Source organism: Catharus ustulatus, unplaced genomic scaffold (genome assembly GCF_009819885.2).
Source record: "Catharus ustulatus isolate bCatUst1 unplaced genomic scaffold, bCatUst1.pri.v2 scaffold_68_arrow_ctg1, whole genome shotgun sequence".
NCBI classification, from domain to species: domain Eukaryota; kingdom Metazoa; phylum Chordata; class Aves; order Passeriformes; family Turdidae; genus Catharus; species Catharus ustulatus.
This window is the reverse complement of record NW_024879541.1, coordinates 177,249-189,867: the sequence shown is the minus strand read 5'-3', so window position 1 is coordinate 189,867 and position 12,619 is coordinate 177,249.

Here is a 12,619-nt window from a genome sequence, read left to right as displayed (position 1 = left end):
TCTTTCAGTGTTCATCTTTCTTCTTCTTCTTCCTTCTTCTTCATGGATTTCAGGTAGCAGTTTCTGGCTGGTCAGTCAGTGTCACACTAAGGATCATGGGAATCTAGTTATTGGGTCAAAAGTATAAATAACATAGGTGCTAATTCTCTATTGGACTGTTTACCCTTAAAAGACCTTGTAACAGCTGCATCTTTCACCATTTTTCTTCGCTTCTAGCAGGTAGGTAGAAGTGCTGTCAAATGCTCTGTACTTTCTGTTAAGATTTAATAAACAACCAAGCCCAAACACAAGAAAAACAGTTTCTATCATGTTTTTGTTAATCCTGGCTCTGAGAAGCAGACGAGACTGAGAGAAACCACTAATTAAGTGGTGCAAAACTCCTGCACCACTGTTACAATTTATAATTTATGCTCTAATTCTTAAGCGTCATATTTCTAAAACAATTTATGTACTAAGAAAATACACCAGAGGATAGGGGACTTAGAGTAATTTCACTAATATAAGGCTCACCCTTTTGACTAAAATTTTAGTCTGAACCTGGAAGTCCACCTTATAGTCTGGTGCACCTTATATATGGACAAGGTTTGGAAATTTACCAACCTGGAAGTGCAAGCCTGCAGCAGCCTTGAGCTGAGCCGAGCCCACCCGACCCCAGCAGCAGCACCGGGCCGGAGCCACCCAGCCCCAAGCTGAGCCAGTAAATCCCATGATCGCGCCATTCCGTTACTAATTCATTACTTTGTTGCACGCAGCACGGCTCCTTGCTGAAAAAAAAAAAAAAAAGTGCACCTTATAGTCCAGTGCGCCTTATAGTCGTGAAATTACTGTAATTTCCTCTTCCATTAAAAATGCTTATATCTTTCAGTGCGTTTTAAGTACCCGTTTTTCATTTTTCCTTTTAAAGTTGTGTTAAAACTGTGTTTGATCATTCAGCAGTGTGAGCATTTAGATTTTTTCTTGAATATATCATAATACCTGATACACAGGAAAGAATATGAAGTAGACTAAAAAAATTATTTACATAAGTGATAAGTAGGTCAATTAAGGAATAAAACAACTAAACCACATATACAGTCTGATTAAAAAAGACCAAAATCTCATGGCTTATGCTTGATGCAGCAGGCTCATCTTCCACAGTTGATAGCTGTGGAGATGGAAACATTTCATGGTATAAGTGTAGCTGCCAAAAAAAAATCATGCTGTTGGTGATCTGCATCTGGGACTGCAGTCACACAACTGGGAGCAAAGTGGTGTGACTATTTATCTCATGGTAACTGCTGGAAAAAATGGACCTGTTCAGCTGGTGGCTGTCAAAAATTCAAGTATGGGATGTGAAGAGGTTGGGGCTGGAGCAGCTCCTGACATACTCAGAATGCAAGGCAGATAGATGAGGAATGCAGCAAAACCAGTGCCCAGTACAGTTTTCAGTTGGAGCATACTGGACCATATTGGATTATGTTTTTATTGCAGCATGGATAGTAGATAAGTTCCCAACAATGTATATTATTTCTACTACTAGCCACTGAAATCAACACTTGTGACTACAGAGAAATGAACATAAATGCTTATGAAGATCAAAATTACTGAAATAAGTTTTTGTATGCCTCCTGAGAAATGGCACTTTCAAGACTTATGTGTTGAGTTTCAGCTAAAAAACTGCACTACTACAGTTCATTTTACTGTAAGAAAAATGCAAAATGGATGGAGGATTGTTTATCCATTTGCATCAGGGCACAACTGACCATATAAAAAACAGTTAAGTCCCTTGGTGCATCTTCTTACATAAGTTCGTTTAACCCAAATTGTCTTAGTGTGCAATAGAACTGGTGCCATGCCTTCCTGATGTATCCTTGCCTGCCAGAGTACTTCAGTACTAGCGTTTTCTTAAAACTGAAATTGAATGTCATGAATGGGGTTCATATGCTGACATTTTTGAGGGCAAGTAAGCTGTTGTAAATAACAAAACAAAATGAAAAATCCCGCCAAAACAATAGCATGTTTGAGATGGGAGGGGAAAAAACCTTCAATATTTGGATAAATAATATTTGGATAGCCTTTTGCTTTGATTTCCTCCTTCCCCAAACCCTTCTAAAATCTTAAATATTTAAATCCCTCTTGGTAAAGTTCAAAGTTTTTGAAAACTGACAAAAATATTTCAAAGATTTGAAAGGGAGATTTTAGACAGCCTGACACCACCTGTGTCTTCTTGTGGTTTATAAAACCCTGAAATGTAACTTTCATCCAAACACAGACTCTAAAGTTGATTAAAGAAAAGATACTGATTTGGGTTGAAAAATCATTATTTTCACAACATTACCTCAAAGAAAAATGAGAACTCAATTCTTACATGTCATTTGTCTGAGTCTATGGGTTTTGTTTTCCTATTACTGGAGTTTTTCTTCCAACTAGGAAAGGAGTATAACAGAGCCAGCAAGGACTAATGTAGTCATCTTATATGACTAGCCTTTGTAATTTAGTTAATTTAGCAAAATTGTTTCAATTATGTGAATGAATTTTGCTCAGAAGTACACACATTGTGTTACAAATATTTCATCCATCTTCAGTGGTGTTATTATACAATTTGATTCATGAGATTTGAACTGGTAACCAAAGAGTTGCAGAAAGAAGGACAGCTGGCACTTTAAAACACGCAGTTTCTTCTCCTGAGGAATCTATAGTTGTAGGTCAGGCAGAGAGGTTTCCTCGAAGCTGAGCATAACTGTATATAGTTTTTGCTGAGTATTTCAGTGTGGGCTAATTTCTCAAGAAATTTGTGCTGCATGAAGAGTCAGGGGAAAAGCAAATAGGTGTCTCTCATGAGGGAACAGTTATCTATTTTGTTGTTCCTCCTTTATATTTTCTCTCCCCTTTTTTTGTTTGTTTTTTGGTTTATTTTCAGTAATAGTGTTTAACAGCTTTAGAGTTACACAGTGCAGCCATATAATTTTCTTTTGCAAGCACTTCTTTGCTTTCAGCTTCCACTCTGTTCTTCTGCCAGCTAATTAAACACACACAACCTTGGGAAAGTCACACTTAAACTCATCCTGCTGAAAATTTTGCAGTATATCTAAGATTAAATATATTTTAGATGCCTGACAAAGCCTCTTCATGAAGCAATACATTTGGCCACACTTGAGGTTGCTGATTAACCAGAATTATGAGTCAGGGGGTTAAACACTGTGTCTGCATGCAGAGAAGTTTTAATGATTACATAAACTATGGTACTGAAGTGTGATTCTTGTGTGCAGACATTGGTACAAGGAAGAACTATGGAGTGGACAGGTATAACTTTGTGTTTCTTGTTTCTGGATGAACTTATTCCAGTCATTAGCAGGAAGGTCAGTGGGAACTCATTCTGTAGTTCTCATTGCTAATTGGACGTAGATGACAAAATTACAATATCTTAATACTTTGGATAGATGGAATAGAAGAAGAGATAGGTTTTCTCTGCAGTCAAAACTACTTTTGCCCTTTTCCCCTTCAAACAGCAAGTTTCTGACTCCTGTGTACCTAATTTTTAAAAATATAACCCTAACACATTTGCTCTTTAAACTCACTTATTTTTTATAATCATTACATGCAATTTTTACAGTCTGCAGTAAATAGTCAATTGGTCCTGGTACACATAATTTTCATTTTGTTTGGTATCTGCAAATAAGGTAGTAAATGGTACTGATAAACTAAATGGTAGATAAACTAAATGCTGTTTCACTTAAAATTGCTAAATTATTGAAGCAAAAGAAGTGCTGGGTAAATGGTGTGAGTGTAATACCTAGAATCACTCTTACCAAAATGAAAGGTCTTGAAAGCCAAACCTCATCTTCAAAAGCAAAAGGGAAGTTTAAGCAAAAAAAACCCCTACATCCTTATATCTATAGAAAAACAAGACATCTTACCCAAATAAATGCCAAAATTGCATTTTATTTGCCATTTATGGCAGTAACTTTCAGCAGAAGCATAGGTAGCACACACACAGAAGTTTCATTTTTGAAGTCACAAAATACTTGCCTAGTTTCCTTCACTTAGCCTATGATCTTTCCAAGCCTATCTTTCCAAGCATTGCCTATAGAGGATATACAATACATATATTGATTTAGTAATAAATTGATGAGTAATATAGAGCTATTTCATAGTTCTTGCCAGAATAATGTTAAAAATGTGCATTTATATATTTAGCATATAAAATGCCCAGCAATATAAGTTGATCAGTTTTATTATGAAAATATTCTGTGGTTGGGAGCCAAAGAAAAGACATCAAATAATGGCAAGGGGACTTATATATCCTTAAAAAGATGAGAATTCACAAAAACTCAAGAGAAGACCTGGGTAACATTGTAAAAGCACAGAATTATTTACCTGTAATAAAGATAATGCAAATGCATTCACAGTATTAAAAGTGCCTGATTAATCAATGGCTTTTGAAACAGGCTCCCTGCATTATCAATTTGTTGGGGGTTAGGTTATCCTCCTCTTATCTCTACAAACTTTTCCCCATTGTGATGTTAAGAAAACTTGTTAGCTACACCCTGGTACAGATGCCTAGTGACAACAGGGGTGGGGGGGTAGGAAAAACACTGTGAAACCAGGGGCGGAGGGAGGGAAGGAGGCAGGGAGTAGCTGCTCTCTCTCAGGGACTCTCTAGCCCGCGGTCGTCGGAAAAAGACGTCCAGAGTTGTGGGCTACCGCCTTCCCTACCATCTCAATGCAGGGAGCCAATTTGCTGCTGCCAGCCACTGCACTGCCTCTTCCCCTGCTCTAGCCAGTTGTTATCAAATCATGTTCAGTAAGTGCTTACAGATGCAAAGGTGTCCTAGTTTGGAGGACAGGTGTCTGCCAAGAAAGGCAGGAGCCTCTCTTTGAAAAGGGAGAATGTAAACCCCCTCTCTCTCCAAATGATTATAATTTTGAAATCAAATGGCTCTCAGGCAAATATATGGGAATTAGGAATAACAGTTCTTTACTAGGGAAATTAAAATAGAAATACAATACTACAAAGAAACAGACCCCAAGCCCTGACAAAGTCAGAGTACAACCTGACACCCCGTCAGGCAGGGTGTTGGTAGCAGTTCCATTAAATGGTGGTTGTAGTCCTTTTGTAGTGACAGATGTGATTCAGTTGAAGTGGTGGTCTTGGAGAAGGTCCAGCTTCCTTCCGGAGGTCCAGTGGTGATGTGGAGAAATCCCGCTTCTCTCTGGAGTCCAGTGGAGAAGGGGGCTACCTTAGTGTCCCAAAACCTCTATTTTTATCTTGGTAAGAAATGTTGGGCCTTTCCCCCTGGCTGGAGCAACTTCCAATGGGATGAAGTAATTTTATCAGTCACACAGTGGACTCAATGGGCCATTAGCAGAAGATACCTGCCTGGAGGAAGGATGGGTTGTGAAAAGATAAAGAACAATGCCCTTCCTGGTTTCAATGGATGGCCCATTAGCAGAACATCTCCCACGGAGATAAGCATCACCGCTCCCACCCTCAACAGATGGTGATAGAATAGATCTTTTATCACACCCTGTATTGTAACCCAAGACATTATCCACCCCTTATTCTATTACCATCTACATAGTGACACCTTACACACTGTTCTCACTTAAGATTACGTTTCCCTGTGGTACACAATGGGTTTCTCCATCTTTCTGCATTACCCACCAAGTGTAACCAGATCCTTGAGCAAAAACAAACCCACGGATGGGTTTGTCCTTGCCCATGGTGGGACTAATCCAAACAGTCTTACCTAAAATACCTTTCATGCGTACTACAGGGACCTTATCTCCATCCACTGTGTGCGAGGGTTCAGACTGGGCAGGACCAGCTCGATTTACAGACTCTCGGGTATTGACCATCCAGCTGGCCTTTGCTAAGTTTGTTTCACAATTCTTGAAGGTTCCCCCACCAAGTGCTTTCAGTGTGGTCTTCAGTAACCCGTTACATCGTTCAAATTTCCCAGTAGCTGGTGGATGGTAAGGGATATGATATATCCATTCAATGCCATGTTCTCTGGCCCAACTGTTGATAAGGCCATTTTGAAATGAGTGCCATTGTCTGACTCAATTCTCTCAGGGGTACCATGCTTCCAAAGGACCTGTTTCTCAAGGCCAAAGATGGTGTTCTGAGCAGTGGCGTGAGGCACAGGGTAGGTCTCCAACCATCCGGTGATTGCTTCCACCATGGTCAGCACGTAGCGCTTGCCTTGGCGCGTTTGAGGCAGTGTAATGTAGTCAATCTGCCAAATCTCAACATATTTATATTTAGACCAATGCCCACCATACCAGAGAGGTTTGACCTGCTTTGCTTGCTTGATGGCAGCTCACATAGCATAGTCATGGATAACTTGAGAGATACTGTCCATGGTTAGATCCACCCCTCGGTCTCGTGCCCACTTATACGTGGCATCTCTGCCCTGATGACCTGAGGCATCATGGGCCCATCAAACCAGGAAAAATTCTCCCTTGTGTTGCCAATGTAATTCTGTTATTGACACCACCATCTTTGAGGCCAGATCTACCTGTTCGTTGTGTCAGTGCTCCTCATTAGCCCAACCCTTGGGGACATGGGCATCGACATCACAGGTAGCTTCTCTACCCAGGTGGCAATGTCTTTCTATTCATCAGCAGCCCAGATTGGTTTTCCCCTACATTGCCAGTTTGCCTTCTTCTACCTTTCCAGCCAACCCCACAGAGCATTGGCTACCATCCATGAGTCAGTATAAAGGTAGAGCTTTGGCCACTTCTCTCTTTCAGCAATGTCCAGGGTCAGCTGAACAGATTTGAATTCGGCAAGTTGACTTGATCCACCTTCTCCTTCAGTAGCTTGTGCAACTTGTCGTGTAGGGCTCTATACAGCTGCTTTCCACGTCCGGTTCATCCCCATGATGCGGCAGGAGCTATCAGTGAAAAAAGTGTAGCATGTTTCATCTGCTGGCAGTTGGTTATATGGTGGGGCTTCCTCGATCCGGTTCACTTGTTCCTGCTCCTCCTCGTCAGTGAGACAAAAATTCTCACCTTCTGGCCAGTTCGTAATTATCTCCAAAATCCCAGGGCGATTCGGGTGTCCAATACGGGTGTGTTGCGTGATGAGGGCAATCCACTTGCTCCATGTGGCGTCTGTGGCGTGGTGGGTAGAGGGAACCTTTCATTTGAACATCCACCCCAGCACTGGTAGTCGGGGTGCCAGGAGGAGTTATGCTTCTGTGCCGATCACTTCTGAGGCAACTTGGACTCCCTCATAGGCATCCAAGATCTCCTTCTCTGTGGGAGTGTAATTGACTTCAGACCCTCTATAGCTTCAGCTCCAGAATCCCAGAGGTCAGCTTCGAGTCTCCCCAGGCACCTTCTGCCAAAGGCTCCAGGACAGACCTTGGTTCTTGGCTGCAGTGTAAAGCACGTTCTTCACCTCTGGTCCTGTCCTGACTCTGCCAAGGGCTACCGCATGAGTGATCTCCTGCATGATCTGGGCAAAGACTTGCTGTTGCTCAGCACCCCAGTGGAAATCGTTTCTCTTGCAGGTGACCAGGTATAGAGGGCTCACAATCTGACTGTACTCAGGAATGTGCATTCTCCAAAAGCCTATGGCACCTAGGAAAGCTTGTGTTTCCTTCTTGCTGCTTGGTGGAGACATCCAGGTGAAAGCAAACTGAGGCCTGCACTCTGCTGCCAGAGGAATGGAGAAAAATGTGTTGACAATGTCAATGGTGGCATACCACCTTGCTGCCTTGGACTCCAGCTCATACTGCAGTTCCAGCATGTCCGGCACGGCAGCGCTCAGTGGTGGAGTCACTTTGTTCAACGCACAATAGTCCACAGTCAATCTCCATTCTCCATCAGACTTGCACACGAGCCAGATGGGGCTGTTGAAGGGTGAGTGGGTTTTGCTCTCCAGCTCACAGATCATCTTGTGGATGGGGATCACCGCATCTCGATTCGTCCAGTACTGCTGGCGGTGCACTGTTGAGGTGGCAATTGGCACTTGTTGCTCTTTCACCTTCAGAGTCCCACTGCAGATGGGTTTTCTGACAGTCCAGACAAGGTGTTCAACCGCTTAATGCCCTCTACTGCTACAGCAGCTATTCCAAAAGCCCATCTGTATCCCTTTGGGTCTTTGTAATAGCCGCTCCGGAGGAAGTCTATGCCTAAAATGCGCGGTACCTCTGGGCCAGTCACAACTGGATGTTTCTGCCACCTTTTCCCAGTCAAGCTCACCTCAGCCTCCAGCAAAGTCAATTCCTGTGATCCTCCCGTCACCCCAACAATGGAAACAGGTTCTTCCCCCACATGTCCTGATGGTATCAGAGTACACTGTGAACCAGTATCAACTAATGCTCTGTGTTTTTGTGGCTCTCATGTGCCAGGCCATCGAATCCACACCGTCCAATAGACCCTGTTATCCCATGCCTCTCCCTGGCTAGAGGCAGGGCCCCTCTAGCACTGGTTATTATTTCCTTCCCAGGCATATATAGTAGAGGTTCCTTCAAGTGGTTTGACAGATTATCCTTTCTTCTGTAATACCTTGCACCTTGGTTATGGGAGGTTGAGGCTACCTTCACTTTAGTAGACCTGCCTTGGTTAGTGTTTCCTTCCCTGAGTTGACGCACCCAGATGTGCGTGTGTGTGACAGATGTGATTCAGTTGAAGCAGTGGTCTTGGAGAAGGTGCAGTTTCCTTCCAGAGGTCCAGTAGTGATGTGGAGAAATCCAGCTTCCCTCTGGAGTCCAGTGGAGAAGGGGGCTACCTTAGTGTCCCAAAACCTCTATTTTTATCTTGGTAAGAAATGTTGGGCCCTTCGCCCTGGCTGGAGCAACTTCCAATGGGATGAAGTAATTTTATCAGTCACACAGCGGGACTCAATGGGCTATTAGTAGAAGATACCTCCCTGGAGGAAGGATGGGTTGTGAAAAGATAAAGAACAATGCCCTTCCTGGTTTCAATGGATGGCCCATTAGCAGAACATCTCCCACGGAGATAAGCATCACTGCCCCCACTCTCTTTGTAACCCAAGACAAAAGAGTTACTTGTTAGTACCTCTTCCTGTTGAGCAAACAGGGGAGCCCCTCCCAGACTACAGAGACAGAACAATATCAGAGGATGTGCTGAGAAAGATGCCCACACCAGACCCTTATCAATTCCCACCAGGAGACGGAAGCGACCGCTAGCAACTCCTCACCCCTGCTTGCTAAAATCGCAGAGTACACCATCAAATCAGAACAAGTAACCACAAGAACTGGAAAATACACTGTATAAAAATGAACTAAAACTGCTTTCTGGTACAAGCCATTGGCGGAACAATGACTCCCTGGCCGCCCAGCACTGTTTTACTGAGTTATTGCTTGCTAAATTCGCTTACTAATAAATTTTCCATAATTAATCTAAACTGGTTCCTCCTATTTGTCACGTATCTATAACAATCTTGGTGCCGTGACTCGAATCTAGGTCTCTTTGGTGCGGATTCCTGCAGACAGGGAGGCACCATATCTCCAGATAACCCTGTCCTGGGGAATTCGATCACTAAACACTGGATCTGCGAACCCCTCTAAATTACGATACCTGAGCAAATAAACCTGCAGGACCCCCTTAAAATTCATGCATGAGGACCAGAAAAAGACCCCAGGGAGGCGTAAGTATATGTGCCTTTGTGTGGTCCGTTGGGGAGATGGAACTGTCTGGTTGGCGGTGGTGATCCTGGGTTGTGCCTGTGTGAGAGGTCTCTTTAGAGACTCTGCAATTGTGGACCCTCTAGTAGTGCAGTTCTCATAGCCCGCGAGGGAGCGAGTCACGACCAAGGAGAAGTGAATATGAGTATGTGAGAAGGCACCTCAGAAGATGGGGCAGAAGAAAAGTAAGCCTTCTGAACCGATGGGAGGGGGAAAGGTGTTCTCTCGGATAGCCCTTTAATGTTGAAATGTTGGAATGATTCCCCTAGGAGAAGAGATAGGTAGAGAAAATGATACATTATTGCCCAGACATATGTGGAGGAGGCCCAGGTGCAAACTCGCCAATTTTTGGATCCTTTGGCGGTTGGGTCTGTGCAAACCTAAATTTGTATGTTAATGGCCAGGAACCACCCCAAGTCTTGAGGAGAGTGAGCATGCTGCATTGTGGATCCACCAACCCCAATCTGCAGAGACAGTGTTAATGCACCCTTTAAAGGACGAGAAGGGTGTAGAATGTTTTTTATTGTAAGAAGCGGGGGCATATGAAGAGGGACTGTAGGAAGAGGATGAAAAGATGTTCCAGGAAGATTAGCAGGGTCAGGGACTCCATTTACTGAGGACCCCAGGAGAAAAGGAGTCCTTGATATCCCTCAAAGTGGGTCCTCCGCACAAGGAAGTCACTTTTCTGGTCGATATGTGGCAGAAAGGTCAACCATACAGTATTTACCCCAGCGATGTAATTTATCTAAGAAAACCGTTACAGTAATAGGAGCTAAGGGAGAACCCTTTCAGGTACCGGTGCTTGAAAAAGTAACCTTTGAGTCAGACTGCAAATTTGGTCTGGGATCTCTCCTCTTAGTTCCAGAGGCAGAGTATAATTTGTTGGGGAAAGATATGATTATAGAATTAGGAATCAAAACAGAGGTTAAGGGACAGGATTTACACGTAAGACTGTGCCCACTTACCGCTAGAGATGAGAAGGAGATAAATCCTGAATTTTGGTAAACCGCAGAGAAGGTTGGGCATTTGAACATTGAACCATTCAAAGTAGTATAAGAAACCCAGAAATCCCTGTTCGGGTGAAACAATACCCCCTTTCACAGGAAGGAAGACAGGGATTGAAACCTGAGATTGAGTGGCTTTTGGAAAAAGGTTTGCTAGAACCATGCATGTCACCCTTTAACACACCTATTCTACCTGTAAAAAAGCCAGATGGAAGTTACAGACTAGTACACGACCTAAGGGAAATTAACAAGAGAACATTGAGTCGGTTCCCAGTAGTAGCAAATCCACATACCCTGCTTAGTCAATCGAGCCCTGAAAATCACTGGTATAGTGTGATAGATCTAAAGGATGCTTTCTGGGTGTGCCCTTTGAAAGAGGGGTGTTGAGATTATTTTGCCTTTGAATGGGAAGATCTGGATACCCACGGAAAGCAACAGTTAAGATGGACTGTATTACCCCAGTGATTCACAGAATCTCCTAACTTGTTTGGTCAGGCTTTGGAACAAATACTAAGAAACTATGAGTTGGAAAAAGGGGTTACTTTGGTGCAATATGTAGATGATTTACTACTTGATGGGGAAACCGAGGAGGTAGTCTGTAGGGAGAGCATAAAACTATTCAATTTTTTAAGTCTGCAGGGACTGAAGGTTTCAAAACCGGAGTTATAATTTGTAGAGGAGGAGGTAAAGTACTTAGGACGTTGAATAAGCAAGGGGACTAAGAAATTGGATTCTGAGAGAGTAAATGGGATTTTGCCACTGAGACCTCCGAGGAGTAAGAGACAGATCAGGCAGCTGCTGGGATTGTTTGGATATTGCAGGCAATGGATTGAGAATTTTAGTGCAAAGGTGAGGTTCCTATACCAGAAACTGACCACGGACGGATTAGTAAAGTGGACTTACGAGGATGAGGGAAAGCTGGAGGAATTAAAAATGGACTTAGTAACAGCTCCAGTTTTAAGCCTCCCGGATATAAGGTGATCTTTTTATTTATTTGTAGACACCGAAGAGGGAACAGCATATGGGGTCCTAACTCAAGAGTGGGTAGGAAGGAGAAAACCCGTGGGGTTTTTTTGGAAATTATTAGACCCTATCAGCAGGGGATGGCCCATTTGCCTACAAACTGTGGTGGCTGAAGCTTTGTTGGTAGAAGAGGCAAACAAAGTCACCTTCAGGAGCAAATTGAAGGTGTATTACCCACACAATATTCGAGGTGTAATATATGTTGTTTTAATTTGTGTTTATATAATATAAGAAGGTTGAATAAAATAAAATAAAATAAAATAAAATAAAATAAAATAAAATAAAATAAAATAAAATAAAATAAAATAAAATAAAATAAAATAAAATAAAATAAAATAAAATAAAATAAAATAAAATAAAATAAAATAAAATAAAAGAACCTAAGACACTGCCAGCACCCGGGGCCATAGACAATGGTCGTAATTAGCATATCAACAGACCTAGCCCGGAGATGGAGATCTCAACAACAGAGCGGAAAAGATCGTGGATAAAGAACTTGTCAAGTACCACATATCAGACAGCCGATCACCTCCACCAGGCTCCCGTAAGCGAGAAACAGCACTCCCAAGGAAAAATTACACATCAATACGGAGCCGACACAGCCTTCATCAGCACGCAGGAAGGACCTTTGTACCAAGCAGCACCAGAAAAAGGATTTAATCTAAATATGAAAATCTGCAGCAGAAACAAAGGAAACTCTCACCTCAGGCCAGAAAAAACTGTATAAAGCTGGACTCTCTGAGATGGCAGTGTGTGAACACAGGGGGTCTGATGCTATAGAGGTCAGATCAGTGTGTGTGTCCACCCAGTGCCGACCCCGGGCTCGGTGTTGTCGTGTTTTCGCTTGTGGCTTCCCAGGACCGTATTTTTGGTCACAAAAATAAAAATTGCTGCTTTGCTATTTAAATCAACTTGATTCAGTTATTATCTATAACAATCTGGTGACCCCGA